Source organism: Bombina bombina, chromosome 6 (genome assembly GCF_027579735.1).
Source record: "Bombina bombina isolate aBomBom1 chromosome 6, aBomBom1.pri, whole genome shotgun sequence".
In the NCBI taxonomy this organism is placed as follows: Eukaryota; Metazoa; Chordata; class Amphibia; order Anura; family Bombinatoridae; genus Bombina; species Bombina bombina.
The window spans coordinates 31,047,003-31,071,321 of record NC_069504.1 but is presented as its reverse complement, the minus strand read 5'-3'; the positions used below and the strand labels follow the sequence as shown (position 1 = coordinate 31,071,321).

At 41.8% G+C, this 24,319-nt stretch overlaps 1 long non-coding RNA gene across 1 annotated transcript in view; it reads left to right on the top strand.

Moving 5' to 3' along the window:
- Positions 1-12,744: 12,744 nt before the first annotated feature.
- The window catches only part of LOC128664952 (uncharacterized), an 87,211-nt gene continuing 75,636 nt past the window's right edge, over positions 12,745-24,319 (top strand). The window contains exons 1-2 of the long non-coding RNA XR_008402948.1: positions 12,745-12,818; positions 21,870-21,894. This is a non-coding gene — a long non-coding RNA (uncharacterized LOC128664952). The remainder of the gene's footprint in view (positions 12,819-21,869; positions 21,895-24,319) is intronic.

The following is a 24,319-nucleotide window of genomic DNA, read 5'->3' as shown; positions in this document are numbered from 1 at the left end:
CTACAAAGCTGTAACATAAAACTAAAGTGTTAAAAAGTACACTAACACCCATTAACTATCTAATAACCCCTAAACCGAGACCTTCCCACATCGCAAACACTGTAATAAAATTATGAACCCCTAATCTGCCGCTCCGGACATCGCCGCCACTATTATAATTTATTAACCCCTATTCCGCCATTTCCCGACAGCGTTGCCACTATAATAAACCTATTAACCCCTAAACCGCCGCACTCCCGCATCGCAAACACTATTTAAATGTTATTAACCCCTAATCTGCCGTCCGCCCACACCGCCGCTATAATACACCTATTAAATACTAATCCGCAAGCCCCCACAACGAAATATACTGAAATAAACCATTAAACCCTAAACCTCTGGCCTCCCACATCACTACATAAATATATTAACCCCTAAATCTAACCATAACGTAACCCTAAATCTAACACCCCCTAACTTAAATATAATTAAAATAAAGCTAAATAAAACTTACAATTGATACCTAAATAATTCCTATTTAAAACTAAATACTATACTGTACTTACCTGTAAAATAAAACCTAAGCTAGCTACAATATAACTAATAGTTATATTGTAGCTATCTTAGGTGTTATGTTTATTTCACAGGTAAGTTTGTATTTATTTTAACTTGGTAGACTAGTTGGTAAATAGTTATTATTAACTATTTACTAACTACCTAATTAAAATAAATACAAATTTACCTGTAAAATAAAACCTAACCTGCCTTTCACTAAAACCTAACATTACAATAACATTAAATAAATGAAATTAATAAAACACTAAGTACTATTTTACAAAAAAAATAAACACTAAATTACACAAAATACATTTTTTTTTTATCAAAAATAAAAATGAATTACTCCTAATCTAATAGCCTTATCAAAATAAAAAAGTCCCCCCCAGAATAAAAAAAACCCTAGCCTACACTAAACTGCCAATAGCCCTTAAAAGGGCCTTTTGTGGGGCATTGCCCCAAAGATAACAGCTCTTTTACATAGCAAATAAAAATACAAACATCCCCCCCAACATTGAAACCCACCACCCACACAACCAAACCCCCAAATAAAATTCTATCTAAATAAACCTAAGGTAACCATTGCCCTGAAAAGAGCATTTGGATGGGCATTGTCCTTAAAAGGGTATTTAGCTCTTTTTTACGGTGCCCAATCCCTAAGCTAAAAATAAAACCCACCCAAAAAAACCTTAAAAAAACCTAACACTAACCCCCGAAGATCCACTTACAGTTTTGGAAGACCGGACATCTATCCTCATCCAGCCGGCGAAGTCCTCATCCAAGCGGGCAGAAGTCTTCATCCAAGTGGGCAGAAGTCCTCATCGAAGCGGCCAGAAGTCTTCATCCAAGCGGCCAGAAGTCCTCATCCAAGCATCCAGAAGTCTTCATCCAGGTGGCATCTTCTTAGGGTTTATTTTACAGGTAGGTATGTATTTTTATTTGAAATAGGAATTATTTAGGTATTAATTGTAAGTTTTATTTAGCTCTATTTTAATTATATTTAAATTAGGGGGTGTTAGGGTCAGGGCTACGTTAGGGTTAGGTTTAGGGGTTATTATATTTATGTAGTGTTAGTGATGTGAGAGGCCAGAGGTTTAGGGGTTAATAACTTTAGTATAGTTGCGGCGACATTGGGGGCGGCAGATTAGGGGTTAATGTTAATAAGTGTATAGCAGCACCACCAATAATAAAGTAAAAAAATCTTTATTTAAGCCATCATAGCAAACTGACAAAGTTTCGGATTAATATCCTTAATCATGTCTATTTTACAAACAATTAAAATCAGCCTTATAAAGGCTCATAGCCACACCCACATCCCTACACCTGGGTTAACCCCTTCCTTTCATCATTAAATTTTATCAAGATAACAGCTCCAACTAGTGGTTGCACAATACCATGCCTTATCATAATCTAGCAACATTTCTAAGGTACATGTTACAATACAATTACAGCTCCACCTAGTGAATGCACAGTTCTATTACGTATCCATTACATGTATTAGGATAATGTTTCAAAGGCATGCATTCCAATCCATTTCTCTATTTGTCCCACCTGGAGTCATAGTCCCCAATTCATGTATCCAGTATAGCTCCCTACATTGTAAGATTTTAACCCTATTACCACCCCTTCTTGGGATTTTTATCTGTTCCAAAATTTGAAACCTAAGTTGGTTTATTTGATGACCTGCTCTAATGAAATGGTTTGAATCCGGTGCCTCTAAATCACCTGTTCTTATATTACTTTTATGTTGCTTTATTCGCTCACGGACCTTGCGGGTGGTCTCGCCAACATACCCCAATCCACATGGGCAATCAGGTAAACCGCAAAATTTGTGTTACATGTGTAGTGACCCTTTAACTTCTATTGTTTACCCGTACGTGGATGGGTGCAAATAGGACCTTTAATGATGCCATTGCAATTTTGACACCCTAAACAGGGGAAACATCCCAAAAATGTTTCTCCAATAAAACTCTGACTTAGGACCTTTTTAGGACCCACATCTGCCTTGACCAATGTGTCCTTTAAATTTTTACCTCTCTTAAGGCAGACCCCTAGGGCTGTTTTTTTTTTTTTTTTTAAATGTTTTTATTGAGGCAGACAAAACAAATACAAACAGTTGCATAATGAAGGGTAACATGACAGGAGCAGTAGTACAAGGCAGTAATCATAATCACATACGTCAATACATCACTTAGTAGGAAGTTAAATCTCACCCGGCCGGGTCAAAATATTACCCTTCGTCGGTGCCCCTCATTTTATTATTTAATCTTCCCAGTGTCGTCAATGTTACAGAGATCCACTCAAGGGATCTGGAAACTGGAGCATAGCTGAAGACATATCGCTAACAACTCAGGGAATCAATAACACTATTTACAGGACTGAGAGAACTGCAAACTCAATCTAATACTGATTAAACATCATACAGACATTATAGTGTTGTAGACAAATAAAATAAACAAAAGTAAGAAACAAATGAGGAAGGAGCCCAAAGAACCACTCTGTGAGGTGGGGGGGAAGGGGGGGGGTTGGGGAAGGATGGGAGGAAGGGGCAAGAAGGCAGAGGAGAAGGGCTATAGAAGGGTTAGAGAAAGAGGATGGAAGAGGGATAGTCTGACATTTGTCAAAGGGGGGAGCAGGAATCTGTCAACCAATCCTCACATATGAATGTGAAACATCATCTTGTTTTTCAGCTGGTCCAGATACTTTAGTCCGGTTCAGTCTACAGGGAGTGCAGAATTATTAGGCAAGTTGTATTTTTGAGGATTAATTTTATTATTGAACAACAACCATGTTCTCAATGAACCCAAAAAAACTCATTAATATCAAAGCTGAATATTTTTGGAAGTAGTTTTTAGTTTGTTTTTAGTTTTAGCTATTTTAGGGGGATATCTGTGTGTGCAGGTGACTATTACTGTGCATAATTATTAGGCAACTTAACAAAAAACAAATATATACCCATTTCAATTATTTATTTTTACCAGTGAAACCAATATAACATCTCAACATTCACAAATATACATTTCTGACATTCAAAAACAAAACAAAAACAAATCAGTGACCAATATAGCCACCTTTCTTTGCAAGGACACTCAAAAGCCTGCCATCCATGGATTCTGTCAGTGTTTTGATCTGTTCACCATCAACATTGCGTGCAGCAGCAACCACAGCCTCCCAGACACTGTTCAGAGAGGTGTACTGTTTTCCCTCCTTGTAAATCTCACATTTGATGATGGACCACAGGTTCTCAATGGGGTTCAGATCAGGTGAACAAGGAGGCCATGTCATTAGATTTTCTTCTTTTATACCCTTTCTTGCCAGCCACGCTGTGGAGTACTTGGACGCGTGTGATGGAGCATTGTCCTGCATGAAAATCATGTTTTTCTTGAAGGATGCAGACTTCTTCCTGTACCACTGCTTGAAGAAGGTGTCTTCCAGAAACTGGCAGTAGGACTGGGAGTTGAGCTTTACTCCATCCTCAACCCGAAAAGGCCCCACAAGCTCATCTTTGATGATACCAGCCCAAACCAGTACTCCACCTCCACCTTGCTGGCGTCTGAGTCGGACTGGAGCTCTCTGCCCTTTACCAATCCAGCCACGGCCCATCCATCTGGCCCATCAAGACTCACTCTCATTTCATCAGTCCATAAAACCTTAGAAAAATCAGTCTTGAGATATTTCTTGGCCCAGTCTTGACGTTTCAGCTTGTGTGTCTTGTTCAGTGGTGGTCGTCTTTCAGCCTTTCTTACCTTGGCCATGTCTCTGAGTATTGCACACCTTGTGCTTTTGGGCACTCCAGTGATGTTGCAGCTCTGAAATATGGCCAAACTGGTGGCAAGTGGCATCTTGACAGCTGCACGCTTGACTTTTCTCAGTTCATGGGCAGTTATTTTGCGCCTTGGTTTTTCCACACGCTTCTTGTGACCCTGTTGACTATTTTGAATGAAACGCTTGATTGTTCAATGATCACGCTTCAGAAGCTTTGCAATTTTAAGAGTGCTGCATCCATCTGCAAGATATCTCACTATTTTTGACTTTTCTGAGCCTGTCAAGTCCTTCTTTTGACCCATTTTGCCAAAGGAAAGGAAGTTGCCTAATAATTATGCACACCTGATATAGGGTGTTGATGTCATTAGACCACACCCCTTCTCATTACAGAGATGCACATCACCTAATATGCTTAATTGGTAGTAGGCTTTCGAGCCTATACAGCTTGGAGTAAGACAACATGCATAAAGAGGATGATGTGGTCAAAATACTCATTTGCCTAATAATTCTGCACTCCCTGTACATCTCTTGTATTCGTCCCATAAATACCAGACCAAGCAGTAAAGGTTATAGTGTCCCTCAACTCTTAGTGAGTATTCTTCCCTTTTCTGTATATAGTCGAGGGTCTCTAGTACTGGTGCTAACGTTAGAAGTGTGTTCCTTGCCCATTGTCTTGCTATTACTAGTTTAGCGGCCAGGAGAATAATAACACAAAGGGATCTTATTGGTTTTGGAAGGTCTTGCAAACCAAAGTGGAAAAGTGCTGTATCTCCAGTGAGTCGCCTAACCAGGTGCAGCTGTGTCAGTAAATCTGTCACTTGAGCCCAGAAGCTCCCTAACTTAGGGCAATCCCACCAAATATGTAGGTGTGTGCCTCTCTGTGCACATCTTCTCCAACACTCCGCTGTGCCACATGAGTAAAATTTTTATATATAGTTCAAACAGATTTGAGCAGCAGACCACTGTGTTGACATCTTGGAGAGCACGCTGCCAAACCCCCTCAGGACACACCACCCCTAAGTCTCTCTCCCTGTCCCTAGAGGATTGTGTTTTAGCAAAGTGTGGGGAGTCAAGTAAGAGCTTATAATGAAACGATAAGGTACCTTGCAGAGATCTGCCTGTCAATCATCTCCTTTCCCATTTGGTAAGAATGCCGGTATCTAATCTAGGGAACCCCCAGGACAGAAGGAGTGAAACTAAGTGAAGATATTTGAATTGTAAATCTCTGGGAAAGTCTTCTAGTTAATAATCATGATACGGCACCACAAGGGTGTCTCCCCTATAAAGGTCTGAGATCAGTCTGATCCCCAAAGTATCCCATCTTTTAGGCCTCAAATCAGGGAGGCATTGCATCAATGCCTTGATTGAATGGATTGGGGAGGGGTGTGGCGCAACCATGTCATGTGATCGTAGTTCTCTCCAGCAGCACAAGCAAGTTTTAACTATGCGGCTATGAATCCCTTTAAGGATATCAGCATGATCAGGGATCCAGATCAAGTCAGCTAAATCAAATCCAGCAGGTAAGGAGGCTTGTTCTATTTGAAACCAGCGAGAGGTACAATCCTGAACCCCCCAAGCTGTAACGTGCGAGAGCATGGCTGCTTTATAGTAATAAATAATGGTAGGAGCTGAAATGCCCCCACATTTCTTGGGCTTTTGTAATTGGGAGAGAGACAACCTCGAATGACGACCTTTCCAAATATATTTGGTGAAGACTAACTGAAAATGATTAAGGAGTTAGGCAGGGACAGCCACAGGAAGACACCTAAAGAGGTAAGTCAATCTAGAGAGTAGCAGCATCTTCAGGGCCATAACACTGCCTGTCCATGACACTTCTGAAGCCGTCCACCTACCAGTCATCTGCCTAAAGTCCTGAAGAAGGGACTCATAGTTTTTAGTCACAATTGTCTTGGGGTCATGAGAGAGTATTATGCCCAGGTGTTTTAATCCCTCCCTGGACCAGTTAAATGGATATAGGCGTCTCAAATTGTCTAGTATAGGTGTAGTCAGTCCCATAGCAAATGCTTCTGTCTTATAGTTATAGCTTGTATAGCTTGTCTTATAGTTAAGCTTGTAGTACGTTACGTCTGCAAACTCAGCTAGTATTTTGAACAGTTCTGGGAGTGATTCCTCTGGCTCTGACAGAAATACTGTCAGGTCGTCTGCGAAAAAGTGCTAAGGTGTGTGGAGTGTCATAAAGTACTAGGGGCTGAAACGATGGGGTCGATCGAAGCCTAATCGCTAAAGGCTCCATCATCAGGGCGAAAAGAAGGGGCGAAAGGGGGCACCCCTGTCTTGTGCCATTCTTTATAGCAAAGGTCCTAGAAACAAACCCTAACCCTCTCACCCTAGCTGAGGGACCCGAATACAGTGCCATTACTGCCGTCACAAACAAGGCAGGAAAGTGGAATGCATGTAATACCACTATCATGTAATCCCACCGGACCCTGTCAAATGCCTTTTCAGCATCTAAAGACAGGGTAACCAGTGGGATCCCGAGCGAAGCCGCCTCGAAGAAGATATTAAGGAATCTTCTCGTATTATCCAATCCCTGGCATCCAGGGGTAAACCCCACTTGATCAGGGTGGATCAGGGATGGCAAGACCTTATTCAGACGTGTGGCCAGAACCTTGGCGTAGATTTTAACATCTCCATTTATAAGGGAGATTGGCCAATAACTCTCACAAATTGAGGGGTCCTTCCCCGGTTTAGGTATCGTAATGACAGATGCTTCAAGAAAGTCCTTGGGAAAACCGCCAGTATCCACGGCCGCGTGGAACACTCGATTCAGGAGAGGACATAGGAGAATTGTAATTTTTTTATAGAATAGGGCATCAAAACCATCAGGGCCTGGGGATTGATGTGCCCTAAGGCCTTTGATAGTCACCGCAACTTCCTCCATAGTGATGGGAGCCGCAAGTGAATCCACGAAGTTCTCAGGAACCTGCCGTGGCTGAAGCGTTGCTAGGAACTCAAGAATCACAGATTTTGGGGCAAAATGTGATTGAGGGTCCTCTGAAATCGGAGATTAGCAAATAGCAATACAGATAGTCCTCACAATTTAAGTGTTAGCATATAAAAGAATTGAACACTTAACAGAATGCCTAACCATGGTCTACTTTAGAGTATGAAATACAGTACAATCATTGGTTAGTAAGTAGTAATACCAAATAGGCTTCACAAGTTTAAATGCAAACATATAATAGGATTGAGCAATCATTAGGATATCTGACCAAAGAGGGAAGAGAAAAAACAAACAAACAAACAAACATATAGAGTTACAGAAACATCCCTTTATGTAAGTACATGAAAAACACAACCCAACAGCTTGTGGAATACAAATTAAAGTACAGTCATTTAGAAATATTAAGCAGGTATAAGCAACTCTAATGGATCTTAGTGGAAACATTAAACATTTAACAAAGTAACTGTCCATAGGTTACTTTACCACTCCACTGATGCCAGTAGAGAACTTCTAGTAGTCTTAGTCGCTGTGCAGAGTGACCCGACAGAGTAGAAACACCAGGTCATAGCCTTTTCTTTTAAATAAGATATATATATCTAATACTGTGAAGTGGGTCACACTGTGTACTTTCATTGCGTACTTGTTTCTATGCTGATTTATTGTTTTTAATGTGTTTCCATGTGCTTTTAAGAAAAGTTTTATTTGATGTTGAATTAAATACTTGTAGTAAACACTTGCTATAAATTATCACCTCTTTCGGTCTTTTTGTCACCCTAAGCTTACAGCGCTCTATTTTCACATTCTTACGAATATCTCCATTTATTATTTAAATTGCCTTCTTTTACTGTAATATAACTGTAATAATTGTGTGTTTTCCACAGCGGATAATTGCACACTGCAGACTTGTGCCTAACCCTGATACATATCTTTGTCTTATTGGCCTCAGCCTAGATTAGCAAAGGGAAACTTCCTAAGACTTGAGGGCCACAGATCAATATTTTAGAAGCCTAAAGGGTCACATTAAAATGAATAGCCATTAAACACACAAAGCTATTCAGAAAGCTTTCACACTCAGCAGGTATGTTATATTATTGTAACACGACACAAAAGTCTTCTAATTACAAGGTGTATCTTGTTCTTCCAAGATAACATGCAAGAATCTCCTATATTTTCAAGTGTCGTCAAGAACCTCTACATATGATAGCTCCTTCCCTAGGTGTCTTCAAACAGTCCATGAAACTAAGGCCCCTATTTAACAAGGTCTGGCGGACCTGATCGGACAGTGCGGATCAGGTCCGCCAGACCTCGCTGTATACGGAGAGCAATACGCTCTCCGTATTCAGCATTGCACCAACAGCTCACAAGAGCTGCTGGTGCAACGCCGCCTGTAATGGTACCAACAAAATACCAAGGGTTAACACCAGATGAACAATGTCCTGCATAGGGAATCAGCAATTCACAACCCAGCCAGTTTTCAGGTTTAAAACAGAATGTCTTTATTAAGGCTCATATGCCCAGTATTTATGCAGGTCTGACCCCCCAGATGGGGGGTTGAAAGAATGTTGTACATTAGATGGAGGGACCACACCCTTGGACAGGCCACAATAGAATCACATTACTTTACTTAGACAGATAACAACTTACACACAAGACACATTTGGCTTTTCTTATCACCTAGGCGTCTGCTCTCTGAGGGTGATTAAACAATGGACTGTTTATCACTAACTTTAATGACAGTACACAATAGCTGAGGCTAGTAACCTTGTCGTTCAATAATAGTTTCTTAAAGCTGAACACAGTTAACTCCTTCAGTACTGACAGAAGGGTCTGTCACATCTACATAGCACACAATACAGCCTATAGACAACCTTTCTTACATTATAGTCCAGAAGTGGCTAGGTTTGCCACAATGCTCCCCCAGAACCTAGCCGGCATACACAGTCTGATCCCAACGGATCGGCTTGGGGATGTCCGGGGAAGTACTCACAGATCACTTTTCAAGTTCAGTTTGTCTGGGCAACCCGTCGGCGTTACCGTTTTGTTTCCCTGGGCGGTAATGGATGGTAAAGTCGAAGGGCTGCAGCGCCAAACTCCAGCGCAGCAGCCGGGCATTGTCCTCGGCCACACGGTTCAGCCACACCAACGGGTTGTGATCTGTGAGTAAGGAAAAAGGTTGTCCATACAGGTACAGCTGCAACTTTTTGAGGGCCCTGATTAAAATATAAAAGGTAACAGCAACTTGTAAGTAAACCAAACTAGGTTGTAGCTCCTCAAATAGGGCTTCAGCTACCGTCTCTGCATGGATGTTGGAGAGAGCAATGGCCTCGGGGTACCTAGTGGCGTAGTCCACCACGGTTAAAATGTACCTCTTCCCGAAGGGACTGGGCTTGGGTAGTCACAGGGTTAACATCAGCGGGACCCATGGGAGCATAGGCAGAAACAAGGGGGGCCAAGTCATTTCCAAGGAGAACATCAGCAGGTAAGTCCTTCTTGACCCCCACATTCACAGGTCTAGCGCCCACTCCCCAATCCAAATGTACCCTGGCAACAGGTAGGCGGAACACAGTGCCCCCTGCTACCCTCACAGCCACAGTGTCTCCAGTGTGCTGATTCTCAGACACCAAGTTCTCTTGAAGCAAGGTCATGGTAGCACCAGTATTCCGTAGACCACTGACCTCCTTCCCATTCACTTTAACCCGTTGCCGGTTATTCCGGTGGGCAGCTTGCATGGGGTCTGCTTCATGTAGGCTGCTCCAGCATTCTGGCGCCTCTACGTAGCGGGCCGCAGGCTGAGGATTATGTGGGATTCCGCCGGCGGGTCTTCTCCAGGACCGTGCTTGATTCGCTGCATTTAGGGGACACTCTGGTCTTTTGTGCCCTAGTTGCTTACATCCAAAGCACAGAATAGGTTGTGAGTAGCCCCGCGAATTGAACCAGGCTCTCTGAGGGTAGTTCGTGGCCGGAGGCCGTGTGGTATAGCGGTGCGCCGGGGGCTGGTAACTGGCAGCTGCTGGGGTGACTGGGGGTCTGCACTCCACTCTAGCAGTGGGCAATCGGTATACCGCTCCCCCTGCCCCTCGTTCTGCCACGGATCCACCAGTGTGTGCTGTATCCGGCACCAAATGGGGAGCTATCAGGGTTAAAGTAGCTCCCGAATCCCGAGGTCCCTGGACCTCCTTCCCCTCTACGGTCACCAGCTGGCGGTGATGTTGCCGGTTATCGGTGGCCCGGACCGACATCACCACATCCCAGGGGTTCCTCGGCTTGGGTGCTCAACACCTCATGAGTGGCTGGCTCCGTTTGGTAATGGTGAGCAGCTGCCCTTGGGGCCAGGTTCTGTCTGACCTGGTTCCAAGCTTGTCTGCTCCGATTTTGGGTGCACTCACGTGCCATATGTCCCCAGTGCTTGCAGGTGTGGCATTGTATATTCGCCCGTCCGTTGTATCGTGAGGGGGGTGGTGGATTCCCTGGGGCTGGGCGAAAAGGTGCCGCTGTGGGGTTGTTAGGCTGTAGTCCATGGTGCCTCCTGGCATCAAAATGCTGGTCTGCTAATCTGGCTGCTTCGGTTAAGGTGAGGGGTTTTCGATCTCTCACCCATTCTTGGGCTTCTGGGGACAAGCCGTTAAAGAATTGCTCCAACAGCATCAGTTGTCGCAATTCTTCCATGGTGGTAGCTTGGCTGGCCTGTATCCACCCTTGAGATGCTTGATCCAGCTTGTGGGCCCACTCTGCGTGTGAATCTCTTTCTGGCTTGCGCAGGCCTCTAAACTTGCGCCGGTATGCCTCTGGGGTAATGGCATATCTTTCCAAGATCGCTCTCTTCACTTTAGCGTAATCCTTGCTGTCCTCCCTGGGTACAGCGCGATACGCTTCCGCTGCCCTACCGGCTAGCTTGCCTGCTAGCACCGGCACCCATACGGACTGCTCCAAATCATGTAACTCGCACAGTCTCTCAAAATCCTGTAAATACCCATCGATCTCATCCTTCTCCTTACAAAACATTTTAAATGCATGGTATGGGATTTTGGGTCTTACTGGGTTGCTGAGTGCGTCCAAAATGGATTCTGCTCGGGAGGATGCATTCCGTGGACTGTGTGCCATCACGTACTCCTGCACATCTGCCATTACCACGGATAGCATATCCTGTGGTACAGGTTGGGGTAAAAATTCCAGCCTGGTCCTCATTTCCCTCTGGTATAGGGTCTCCTCCATGGCTGCTGGAGGCGTAGCGCTGCGAGCTCTGTCTCCCTCCATCAGCTCGGCAATTAATATAGCCTTGGGTTTGCTGCTGCCTATCTTTCCCCTGGCTTCTAGCAGTTCCCTTAACGTTTGTCTCTTTAGCTTAGAATAATCCATCTCCATTCACTTCGGTCCCTGGTACTCCTTCCATCTTAGTCAGTATTGTAGTAATCCCCCTCTTCCTGAGGTTACTGGCTTGTGTAGTTGCTCTTCTGGGCGATAAGGTTCATTCCGTCGCTTGCCACCAATTGTAACGGTACCAACAAAATACCAAGGGTTAACACCAGATGAACAATGTCCTGCATAGGGAATCAGCAATTCACAACCCAGCCAGTTTTCAGGTTTAAAACAGAATGTCTTTATTAAGGCTCATATGCCCAGTATTTATGCAGGTCTGACCCCCCAGATGGGGGCTTGAAAGAATGTTGTACATTAGATGGAGGGACCACACCCTTGGACAGGCCACAATAGAATCACATTACTTTACTTAGGCAGATAACAACTTACACACAAGACACATTTGGCTTTTCTTATCACCTAGGCGTCTGCTCTCTGAGGATGATTAAACAATGGACTGTTCATCACTAACTTTAATGACAGTACACAACAGCTGAGGCTAGTAACCTTGTCGTTCAAGAATAGTTTCTTAAAGCTAAACACAGTTAACTCCTTCAGTACTGACAGAAGGGTCTGTCACATCTACATAGCACACAATACAGCCTATAGACAACCTTTCTTACATTATAGTCCAGAAGTGGCTAGGTTTGCCACACCGCCCCCTGCAGACTCGCTGCCAATCGGCCGCCAGCAGGGAGGTGTCAATCAACCCAATCGTGCTCAGGCTCAGAGCAGGCGGACAGGTTATGGAGCAGCGGTCTTTGTGACCGCTGCTTCATAACTGCTGTTTCTGGTGAGCCTGCAGGCTCGCCAGAAACACGGGGCATCAAGCTCCATTCGGAGCTTGATAGATAGGCCCCTAAGGGTGGGATGGGGTCCACCCCCAAGTGGTGACAATACAGTAGGGTCCAGTATTGTTAAAGTGATGGTAAATCCTAATGTTTTTGAAACTCTAGGATTTACCAGTACTACAAATAAAGGGGACTTGCAGTCATGAAGTGTAAAATACTTCATGCTGAAAGCTCATTTATTTGCCTGCACCATACATTGTTACGGCTCATATTACATCTTACTTATTAAATTAATATCTCTGTCTTCCTTTCAGATTCAAATCCGGAACTAACTAAGGAGAAGTCTGAATTTGTTGTGTTATCTGCTCTGGCTCTGTCATGTCTCTCTGTAATTCTCTGTGGATTGGGTAAGTTCATTTTATCCAACCCTTGTTGTAAACATGTTATCATTAAAGAGACACAGAACTTCCAAATATTCTGTCAGTTATGTGAAAGCCCAGCATCTAAATATGTTGAGATTTTTGTCTTTGCGTCCACAAAGCCTTTTAAATTTAGATTGCAACTATTATTGCTGTATCATTTGTGTACTTCCTGTTAATCCTCATAGGACAATAGTCACTTCCTTTAAATGCTCATTGGCTGATAGGTACTTCCTGCTAATACACAGTAAGCATTAAAAGAAAATACTTATAAGCCAATGTAATTTAGTAGGATGAGCACAACTGATACAGACAAGATTTTTCTGCAGTCTTGCAATAAACATACTGGTTAAATTAACACTTTGTTTGCTAGAAATATTTTTCAATACCCCCCACACACACACTATTTGTCTTATTTAGACAAACCAATCAGAATTTGGAAAACTCATAATTTCCAGACTTAAATTACAACAAAAGGGGGCAAAATAAATTATAAAAATATATTGCAAAGCAATTGTAATACGCATAATTTAAAAAAAAAATGGTAATACAACCTCAAATTGCTTACCGTCACTTTAAGCAGTTTTTATTTTATATTTTCAGAAAACCAAACGCCTGCATGTTTAATGATGCTGTTTCATAGAAAGAACAGAATTGTTTGAATACAGTGTCAATTGAACTGTTATTCAAATTAACAAAGCACAAACTCTTTACTGATCCTCTGTACTGATCCAAAAAAAGTACTTACTTTTTTTATTTTCTTGCTACTGTGAGGGGTATCGTCTGGATCTGATATATTGGTCTCCATAAATCTACAAGGGGAGTCTGCTCTATATTTAAATCAGGGGTCACATGACACTCTAAGTTGCAGGTGATGACTGGGAAATACAGTCATCACTGAAATAGGTAGTTTTATTCTGAGGGGAAAGGGCTAACAGACCCCTGTCACCCCCAATGTATAACTTAAAGGGGCAAGTACAAAAGGTCAGATGTTCCTCTTTCAAATGAAGGGTCACTTGTCCTACAAATAATTTTATGGGAGGGAACTATTTTTGATAGAGGGGTCATGTTGCCTTCTAATATGCAGGCACCATGGTAATGGTGATCACCTGTCCCACCAGAAATATGTTTTGTTTTGTGTTATTTAAAGGGGCAGGGAGCTCCTATCACTACCCCAATATTCACAAATAACCCATTAGAGGCATGAGACCCCATTTTGTAAATAAAAATACCCCCTATTTACTTTGAAGTCTCTCATTTCCTTGACATGAGTAGGTAATTGCCACTTATCTAATGTATATACAGTACTGGGGACAATGGCTCCTATCCCCTAAAGACATACACCACACACAATAACCTCATATACAAGAACTGATTACCCACTTTCATATGAGGGGCCATGACCTTCTAAGTAGCACATGATTATCAGAGGAATTTCAATTACCTGTCTACTTGGTGACTTTCTGGGGTTTTCCTGACTCTAAAAGGGACTCTAGCGCCCCCTATATGTTTTACAATGGTACAAGTGACTCCTCTTTTGAAAGAGAAGAGGTCTTTTTTCAATGAAAGGTCACATGTTTAGATGACTATTAGGTGATCACTATGGTACATTGAACCATATAAGGGGTCGGGTGTCCCCTTTATTGTTCCTCACAATACAAACAGAAATATGAGACCCTTTATTTGAAACTAGCAATCCTGCTCTTTCAAACGTGTGGTCCTATGAGCGTACAGCTGTCAGATAAGTGTCCTGTCCATGGCAAATATATCTCAGCACAGGTCCAATTGTGGGAGTTCTGTACCTTCCAACTGTCATGAGATGCAGGACATATGCAGGACACAGCATTGATGGTACAACTCTATTTTATTGCAGAGCATAGCAATACACATCTAGTCAAGTTGATTGTACTAAACTAACTGCGACACAGACATCGGACCTAAGCCCCGCCCCCAAACTAGTGACATCACATCCTGCTCTCGTCACATCTTCCCATTTTTCAAAGGCGAAGCATACATTTGCATATAACAAATAACAAGGTACACAAACAGAGTATACCACAACATTTTTGTTTTTGAACATTATATAAACAAATAGGTTAGAAAACATGAACAAATAAATTACATCCTGACTTGGACATCGGGGTAGACTACCCTAGTCCACAGTGACCATGGGATTATTCTGCCCATACTTCCAGTCATTGTTCTAGCTAAAGTCAGTCCCTATATCGGGCCGGAAGTTTCACCACTCTTCCGCTTGATGTAACTTTGCATGAACTGTCCTCTGATACAGAAGATGGTGAACAAGAGTCCGCTGGAGGCAAAGATATATCCCCATTGTGGTCTTGCTGAGGGGAAGGCACCTCTCTTAGAACAGGGGATCCCACCGGCGGTGGTACTGAGGCATCCAGTTCCAGACTCTCAGGTACAGACTGAAGATGTCTTCGGTTACGGCGTGTAACCGTCCCTCCCTCCGTAAGGACTGTATAAGACCTTGGTTCTGGAGAGCGGCCAACTACCGTAGCAGGCGTCTTCCATTTCTTCTCATCATCCAGTTTAATTCTGACACTTTGGCCCGCTTTCAGTTCCTGTAAGGGCCTGGCAGAATGTCTCCTGTCGTAGAAGAAACGATAACCCTTTTTGGCCTCTTCATCCCTCCTAAGGACTTCGTCCCGAGGAACAGGGCCAGGCGGCTTGAAGACACCCACTGAGGGTAAAGTGGTGCGAATCTGGCGTCCTAGCATCAGCTGAGCCGGGCTAAACCCGGTGGCTTGAATGGGCGTCGCCCTGTATGACAAGAGGGCTAGGTACGGCTCAGATTGCTTTAGAATGAATTTTGTTGTTTGAACTGCCCTTTCAGCCATTCCGTTGGCCTGCGGATAATGTGGACTCGACATGGAATGTACAAAATCATACTCCCTGCTGAAAGCACTGAACTCTGTAGAAGCGAACTGCATACCATTATCACTCACTAGCTCCATTGGAATGCCCCAGCGGGCGAACAAGCTCTTCAGGCGAATGATAACGGCCTGACTTGTGATATCATTCAGGGGTGCAATCTCCAAATACCTGGAATAGTAGTCGATCAGAACAAGGAACTTTTTCCCGTGCAGTTCGCACAAATCAGCAGCTATTTTCTGCCACGGCCCCGCAGGCAGCGGAGTAGACATCAAGGGCTCCCTTCTCTGAGTAGGCCGGCGTTCCCGGCAAAAGGCACATTTAGACACGTGATTTGCAATGTCGGAGCTCATCCCAGGCCACCACACAGCTGTAGCTGCCCTTTCTCTGCACTTTGTAATGCCTAAGTGGCCATCGTGAATCCTGTTTAACATCTCCTTCCTCATGCTGACAGGAATTACAATGCGGTCTTGGAACAGCACCAACCCCTCCAGCTCCATGAGCTGCGACCTCTCTGGCTGGTAAGCGTTTAAAGACATCCAGGCTGCCCGGCTCTCAGGCCAGCCTTCTTTTATGTACCTTATAACTTTTGCAGATCTGTGTCCAAATATGTCTCTTTCTTTATCTCTTCCAGTTTCCTTGAAGAAATGGACTTAGAGGCCAGAACTGAATCAACATACACTTTCACATCCGATTCTGTGGAGGATTCTTCAGCAGCAGCCAGCGGGAGCCTGGAAAGTGTATCCGCCACAACCAGTTGTTTCCCCGGCACATGCACTGCCTGAACATTGAACCTGAGCAGTCTCATTAAAAGTCTCTGGCATCTCAATGGTGTTTTGTCAATGTCATAAGAGTTGATTAGAGGGACTAGCGGATTGTGGTCAGTTTCCAGACTAAATTTCTCCAAACCCACTAGATAACGCTGGAAGCGCTCACAGGCCCAAACTGCAGCCAGGCACTCTTTCTCAATTTGAGCGTATTTTGACTCCGCAGCCGTCAGTGTGCGGGAACAGTAGGCGATGGGCTGTAGTTTATTTCCATTCAGCTGCAGGAGTGCAGCCCCCAACCCATAACTGCTTGCATCGGCACTAACCACAGTCTTTTTTGAAGGGTCATAGAACCCCAGCACTGGGGCAGACCCCAGCAGGGACTTGGCATGCAGGAAATCTTTTTCTTGTGAAGGTCCCCAGACCCAGGCAACGTCTTTCTTAAGCAACTCTGTGATAGGGTGTAAAACTGTTGATAAATCTGGATGAAACTTGCCCACGTAATTTACAAGGCCCAATATCTGTCTCAACTCATGTACATCAGAAGGGCTTTTCATCTGTTCAATAGCACAAATTTTCTTGGGGTCTGGCTTGATGCCATCCCCGTTGATGATATGCCCAAAGTAGCATAATTCAGTTTTTATAAAATTACATTTTTCTTTATTCAGCTTCAGCCCAGACTCTTTGATAGCCTGTAGCACACAACTTAAATGCTGATCATGCTCCTCCACTGTAGACCCATACACTAGAATGTCGTCCATGACGACCGCTGTGCCCACGTGGTCACTCAGGAGAGAACTCATTTCCCTTTGAAAGATTTCAGGAGCGGAGGATATCCCAAAGGGGAGTCTGCAGAAGCAGAACCGACCTACCGGTGTGATAAAGGTAGTCAGTTTGCGGCACTTTGGATCCAGGGGGATCTGCCAAAAGCCGCTAGAAGCGTCTAATGTGGAAAAGAACTTCGCCCCAGCCAACTTTGGAGCTATATCTTCTAATGTTGGCAGCACAAACCTCTCTCTCTTCACTGCCTCATTCAACCTTTTCAGGTCCACACAGATGCGCACCTTTCCGTTTTTCTTTGCAACTGGAACAATGGGGGCACACCAATCAGTCGCTTCAACAACCTCTTCAATAACCCCCATAGACTTCATGCGCATAAGCTCTTTCTCCACTTGAGGCATGAGTGGGAACGGAATTCTACGAGGAGTAGAAATACTGTATGGGACTGCGTCACTTTTAAGTGCTATACGGACTGGTTTGCAATTCAGTAAGCCCAATTCGCCAAACATATCTTCGGAAATCTCATTCACTCTGGCCACGAGGCCCAAGTCGCAGGCTGCTTTTCTGCTCAATAAATTGTTAACACACTGACCTCGGATCACATGCACCCACATGGTGAACTTTCTTTGCTTGTACTCACAGCTGGCAAGAAATTTCCCCACACAATCAATGCGGCCACCAGGACTATGGACATTTGTAGTAACCTTCGCCAGCTGGGGCTGTCGAGGCAGTTTCATAAATTCAGCAAAAGACATTACAGTGATATCTGCTCCTGTGTCAATCTTAAAATCAACTTTGTCTCCCATTACAGTAAAAGTAACTTTCCAATCTTCCTCTGAGCTTGGCCGTTCCACAACGGACCCCACAAAAGACACTTCCTGACCCTCCTGGTCACTGTCCACCTGCATCTCCTTAATGTATTCAGTTTTACACACCACTTCAAAATGGCCCATTCTGTTACATTTTCTGCATCTTTTATCTCTGGCCGGGCATATAACACTCTGATCATGGGCCCGGTAGCACCGTGTGCATCGGCCATGTTGCGCCCATCCACTTCTAGGCCTTTCCAGTACTTTAGATCTACCGCTCACACTGTGCCTTTCACTAGCAGTTTTCCTAGACTATTGCACTTCATCCACAATACTCTCAGACCTCAGATCAGCACTTTGCTTTTTCACCAGTTCCCTCTGGCGGGCCATCCTAATAGCCCCATCTAATGTTAAATCAGGCTCTAGCTGCAGCTTCAGTGAGACTTCAGCATCTGCAATTCAAATAACTATTCTGTCTCTGATTTGCTCTTCTTTAGCAACACCAAACTCACAGAATTCAGCTAATTCATACAGGCTGCGCACAAAGGACTCCACAGATTCTCCCACACGCTGAGCACGTTTGTGAAAACAAGCTCTCTCATGAATCACATTTCTTTTGGGCACAAAGTGAGCACTGAGTTTATCCATAACTATATTAAAGTTAAATTCTTCCCCTTCTTGGAAAGTAAAAGCATTGAACACTGGCTCCACATCTTTCCCCATGGAGTATAAAAGAGAATTAACTTGTACTTCACCACTCTCCTTGTTCAGTTTGGATGCAATCCTGAAGCGCTGAAACCGCTGACGCCATGTGGGCCAAGCTGCAGGCTGAGAAAAGTCAAAAGGCTCAGGTGGGGTAAACTTTGACATTGCAATCGATCAGGAACAGAAGCGTAGTCCAGAACTTCTGACACCATGTCATGAGATGCAGGACATATGCAGGACACAGCAATGATGGTACAACTCTATTTTATTGCAGAGCATAGCAATACACATCTAGTCAAGTTGATTGTACTAAACTAACTGCGACACAGACACCGGACCTAAGCCCCGCCCCCAAACTAGTGACATCACATCCTGCTCTCGTCACACCAACCATCTTGTATCTTCCCCACAACCTACAAAATGCAGAGGGGCCTTTTGCGCATTCTGCATAAGGTGTTTAGTGACCTTTAGCTGTATTGTTATAGTAATAAAGATCACCTGGAAGCGCTGCTAGTCTCGCCTTGTCGTACTGCTGATCTCAGGGCTCATAGACCCTTGTGTCTATAATATTATTACAAATAGCAGCTATCAAAATAAATCTGAAAAAGAATGAAAAGAGATGGCCTTTTCTAAAAAAATGTACATAGAATTTTTTTGTATTTTATGTAGGTATTTTTCTCACTATTTTTTACCGGGGCCAAGTCAATATGGCATGCATACAAACCAGTAGCGGACCTACTCAATAAAGGGCCCTGGTGCAAATGTGTTTTTGGCCCTTCCAAAGGCAATTCAGTAGTAAGATATAGCAATAATACACATGCTGCTCTGTATAATGATTCTAAGGATAGATAGATAGATAGATAGATAGATAGATAGATAGATAGATAGATAGATAGATACTGTATAGATAGATAGATACTGTATAAATGATAGATAGATGATAGATAGATAGATAGATAGATAGATAGATAGATAGATAGATAGATAGATAGATAGATAGATAGTAAACACCAAAAATGTTCCTGTTTAAAACATAGATAATCCCTGTATTACCCATTCCCCAGTTTTGCATAACCAACACTGTTATAGAACTATACTTTTTACCGCTGTGATTACCTTGTATCTAAGCTTCTGCAGATTACCTCCCTATCTCAGTGCTTTCGACAGACTTGCATTTCAGGTAATTAGTGCAGACTCTTAAATAACTCCATGTGCATGAGCATATTGTTATCTATATTGCAAACATGAACTAACGCACTCTAGCTGTGAAAAACTGTCCAATGCATTTAGATAAGAGGCAGCCTTCAAGGGTTTAGAAAGTAGCATATGAGCCTACCTAGGTTTAGCTTTCAACTAAGAATACCAAGAGAACACAAATCAAATTGTATGATTAAAGTAAATTAGAAAGTTGTTCAAAATTACATGCCCTTTCTGAATCATGAAAGTTTAATTTGGACATTACTATCACTTTAACGTAGGTTTATAGACATAAATTTTTGTGTTATGGAAAGATAAACTGGTACCAAAAAAAAAATGCATGTTCTAAATATTTAGAAAGCGCTGCTTTCTGCGTATAACATCGTACAATTGCCTCTATGTTCATATGCATGTGTCTTTCTATTCGGGTATTAAGTGTTTTGAGTATTTTGATAAAAGTTTGCCACATTTTCATTAGCAAGAAAAAAACTGAGATTTGTAGGGTGAAAATGTTTAGGAAATTATTCTAGGATTTAAGCTATAATTTTATTCCCACACATGGAATGGCCATTTTACAAAAAAAAAAACAATTATGCTTATAACTATGCATTTCTATATGTTTTTTGCACATCTAATGTACTTAAATTACGATTTACAATTTATTCCTGTGTAATTTACATACATATTTTACATTTTTGTTAAATACGATTTCTGGTGAACAATTTTGTTACAATTTCTGATGCACCTCAACAATACAATGTGAAAATGCAGACACCCAGATTTAAAGGTAAAAAGTGGTTTTATATAATTCCACCAGGGAAATAGAAGTACTGGCAGCATTCGTAAAAATTCTCACCAGCCCTAGACCGATAGATAATCAGCCCCTCTGAGTCTTCCTCAATATTTTCTCAAACAAGACAAAGAAGAAGGAAATATGATTTTTTTTTTTAATTGAATGATGTAAATATCTGCGATATGGAAGTTCCATTCTCACTCTCATGAGCCTTTAAACTTAACTCAATCCCTTAAATTAGCCTTGCCCCCCCATTCAAGTTCATCACAAGGGATACACTGTGATCCAGATTAAAAGTGGAGTGCAAAAGTTTGCGCGCAATCGATTTTGGGTTTCCGCGATCGTTTGTGAGCAGGTTAAATTGCGCTGGTATTACAAGTTGAAAGTAAACGTGATTGCTTGAACGCAATTCAAGTTATTCTCAGACTAATCTTTTTCTTTGAATGCATCATTCTATCTAGCATTTATTTAGTGTTTAATGTCCCTTTAAGAGTACAAGAAAGCGTATGTCTTCTCTGTCCCAGTGTGATAATTTAAGTAGTAAATAACATAAGAAGAAAATCAACTTTAATAGGACATGAAACGCACATTTTTTTTTCTTTTATGATTCAGAAAAAGAGCAAAATTTAAAGTTTTTCAATGAAGTCCTGTGATCAAATTTACTTTGTTCTCTTGGTTTCCTTTGTAGAAAAGCAGACAGGAAGGGTTTAGAAACATGCAAGTGAGAGGAGCATTATATTTCAAATGTTTAGCATAAATGTTTTTAAAGGAATATGAAACCCATTTTTTTTCTTTCATGATTCAGACAGAGCAGCAATTCTAAGCAATTTTCTAATGTACTCCTATTATTATTTTTTCTTCGTTCTCTTGCTATCTTTATTTGAAAAAGCAGGAGTGTAAGCTTAGGAGCCAGCCCATTTTTGGTTCAGTACACTGGATAGCACTTGCTGATTGGTGGCTACATTCCTTTTTTTACATAGAAATGTTTAGGCCAAATTTTTTTGTCAGCTTTTTATAGCTGCATCACTTTTGTTCATTTATTTTGTGATTTAGTGCTAAATGTTAACACTAATATTTTTTTATATATTTACAGGTATATACAAGGGTTGTGGCAAAAGGTATCTTCTTATTTGTATTCTGTCTTATTAATAGCACACACGGACTAAAGTTCAGCAATAAACTCACACAGGTTAAAAGATTTGTAACTAATGTTCTACAATATTAATACTGCAGACCAGTAACACTATAACTTGTTTTAACTCAAAGGATGTTAAAATATAGTGCCAGTGTGTGTGTTTATTTATTTGTGTGTGTGTGTGTGTGTGTTTATTTGTGTGTGTGTGTTTATTTATTTGTGTGTGGGTTTATTTGTGTGTGTGTGTGTTTATTTGTGTGTTTGTGTGTGTGTGTTTATTTATTTGTGAGTGTGTGTTTATTTATTTGTGTGTGTGTTTATTTATTTATTTGTGTGTGTGTTTATTTGTGTGTTTGTGTGTGTGTGTTTATTTATTTGTGTGTGTGTGTGTTTATTTATTTGTGTGTGTGTTTATTTGTGTGTTTGTGTGTGTGTGTGTTTATTTGTGTGTGTGTGTGTGTTTATTTATTTGTGTGTGTGTGTTTATTTATTTGTGTTTATTTATTTGTGTGTGTGTGTTTATTTGTGTGTGTGTGTTTATTTATTTGTGTGTGTGTTTATTTGTGTGTGTGTGTGTGTGTTTATTTATTTGTGTGTGTGTGTGTGTGTTTATTTATTTGTGTGTGTGTTTATTTGTGTGTGTGTGTTTATTTGTGTGTTTGTGTGTGTGTGTTTATTTATTTGTGTGTGTGTGTGTGTTTATTTATTTGTGTGTGTGTGTGTTTATTTGTGTGTGTGTTTATTTGTGTGTGTGTGTGTGTTTATTTGTGTGTGTGTGTTTATTTATTTGTGTGTGTGTGTGTGTTTATTTATTTGTGTGTGTGTGTTTATTTATTTGTGTTTATTTATTTGTGTGTGTGTGTGTGTTTATTTATTTGTGTGTGTGTTTATTTGTGTGTGTGTGTTTATTTATTTGTGTGTGTGTATGTTTATTTATTTGTGTGTGTTTATTTTGTTGTGTGTGTGTGTTTATTTATTTGTGTGTGTTTATTTATTTGTGTGTGTGTGTGTTTATTTATTTGTATGTGTGTGTGTGCGTGTGTGTTTATTTGTGTGTGTTTATTTATTTGTGTGTGTGTGTGTATATATTTTTAAGTTTGTGCTTGTTTATATATTTATATGTGTGCAAGCAGTGGAGGCTCCTCCATATGTGCACAGCAGCACATGAACGCCCAGCCAAAAGAAGACATTTTTTTTTGCTGAACACAATATAATTTTTCCATTAGCCCCCCCTATTGGAAAAATTATATTTAATTAATAACCCAAAAAAGTCAAAGCCAGACTGTTTTTAAAAAAAAATAAAAAAATGTAAACCTTTTTTTTTACCGCACCTGCGGTAGAGCATACTTGCCTGTCTATGCACTTTATACATTTGCCTGCAGGCGCCGCTCCAACCCTCCAACCCATCCCTATACTTGCTCAATCGCACAGTTCAGCCTGTGCGAGTGAGGTGGTGCATACGGATACCATACGTCATCACTCCAGTCACGTGACGACGCTCGGCGAGGCTCCTCCCCCTCAACGGCACAAAAACTCATTGCGGCCGGATAGTCGTTGAGCTGAGACTTCACAGTGTAATTCTGATCAGCCCAGCTCTCAGTCTGTCACTCTTGCTGCTGATCCCTCACCTCCCAGCACCAGTTCCCTTCACAGCAGCAGATTTAAACACACACTGTCTGAACTCAGAGGACAGAGCATCCAGAGCAGAAGTTACCTCTTTTTGTTAATGTAATCTGCTTCTCTGATGTGCCGACCTGGGCAAGGGCTGCCAGCCTCCCTCTCTGCAGCTGAGCTTACACAGTTAAACAGTTTATTTAACCCATTTGTTCCTTAATACCTTATTATTTGTGTGTAAAATGTGACAGCAGTCATTACGCCTCCTAATCATACTCATTAATTAATGTGTTTCATTTTACACAAAATCCATAACTACTGCTCTCAGATGGCGGTATGGATCGTGTTGGTATAGGCTGTAACGCAAGCATTTTAGCCTCACCGCACAACCTGTAATACCGGCGCTATGGAAATCCTGCGCAAAAACGTCATTTTTTTGAGTGCGGGATTTACATTGTGTTACAGGCTACAATGCTTGCGGTACAGCTATACCAACAAGACTTGTAATATGCGTTCCTAGCCATTACGCTGGAATTGCCATTTTTTTCTGCGTTAAAAGCAGTAACGCAAAACTCGTAATCTACCTGAGTGATAATATTATTATACTGCCACCTAGTGGCTAAAATACATATCACATACTATTAAAAACAATTAGTATGTATCTTATTTTGTATCAGAATCCTATTTACACAAGACTGCTTCACTAAAATTATTTTAAAAAAAATGTTACTTTACAAAACACTATTACTTTACAGAAAAACAGTCACATGAGTAGGGAAAATAATATGACCATT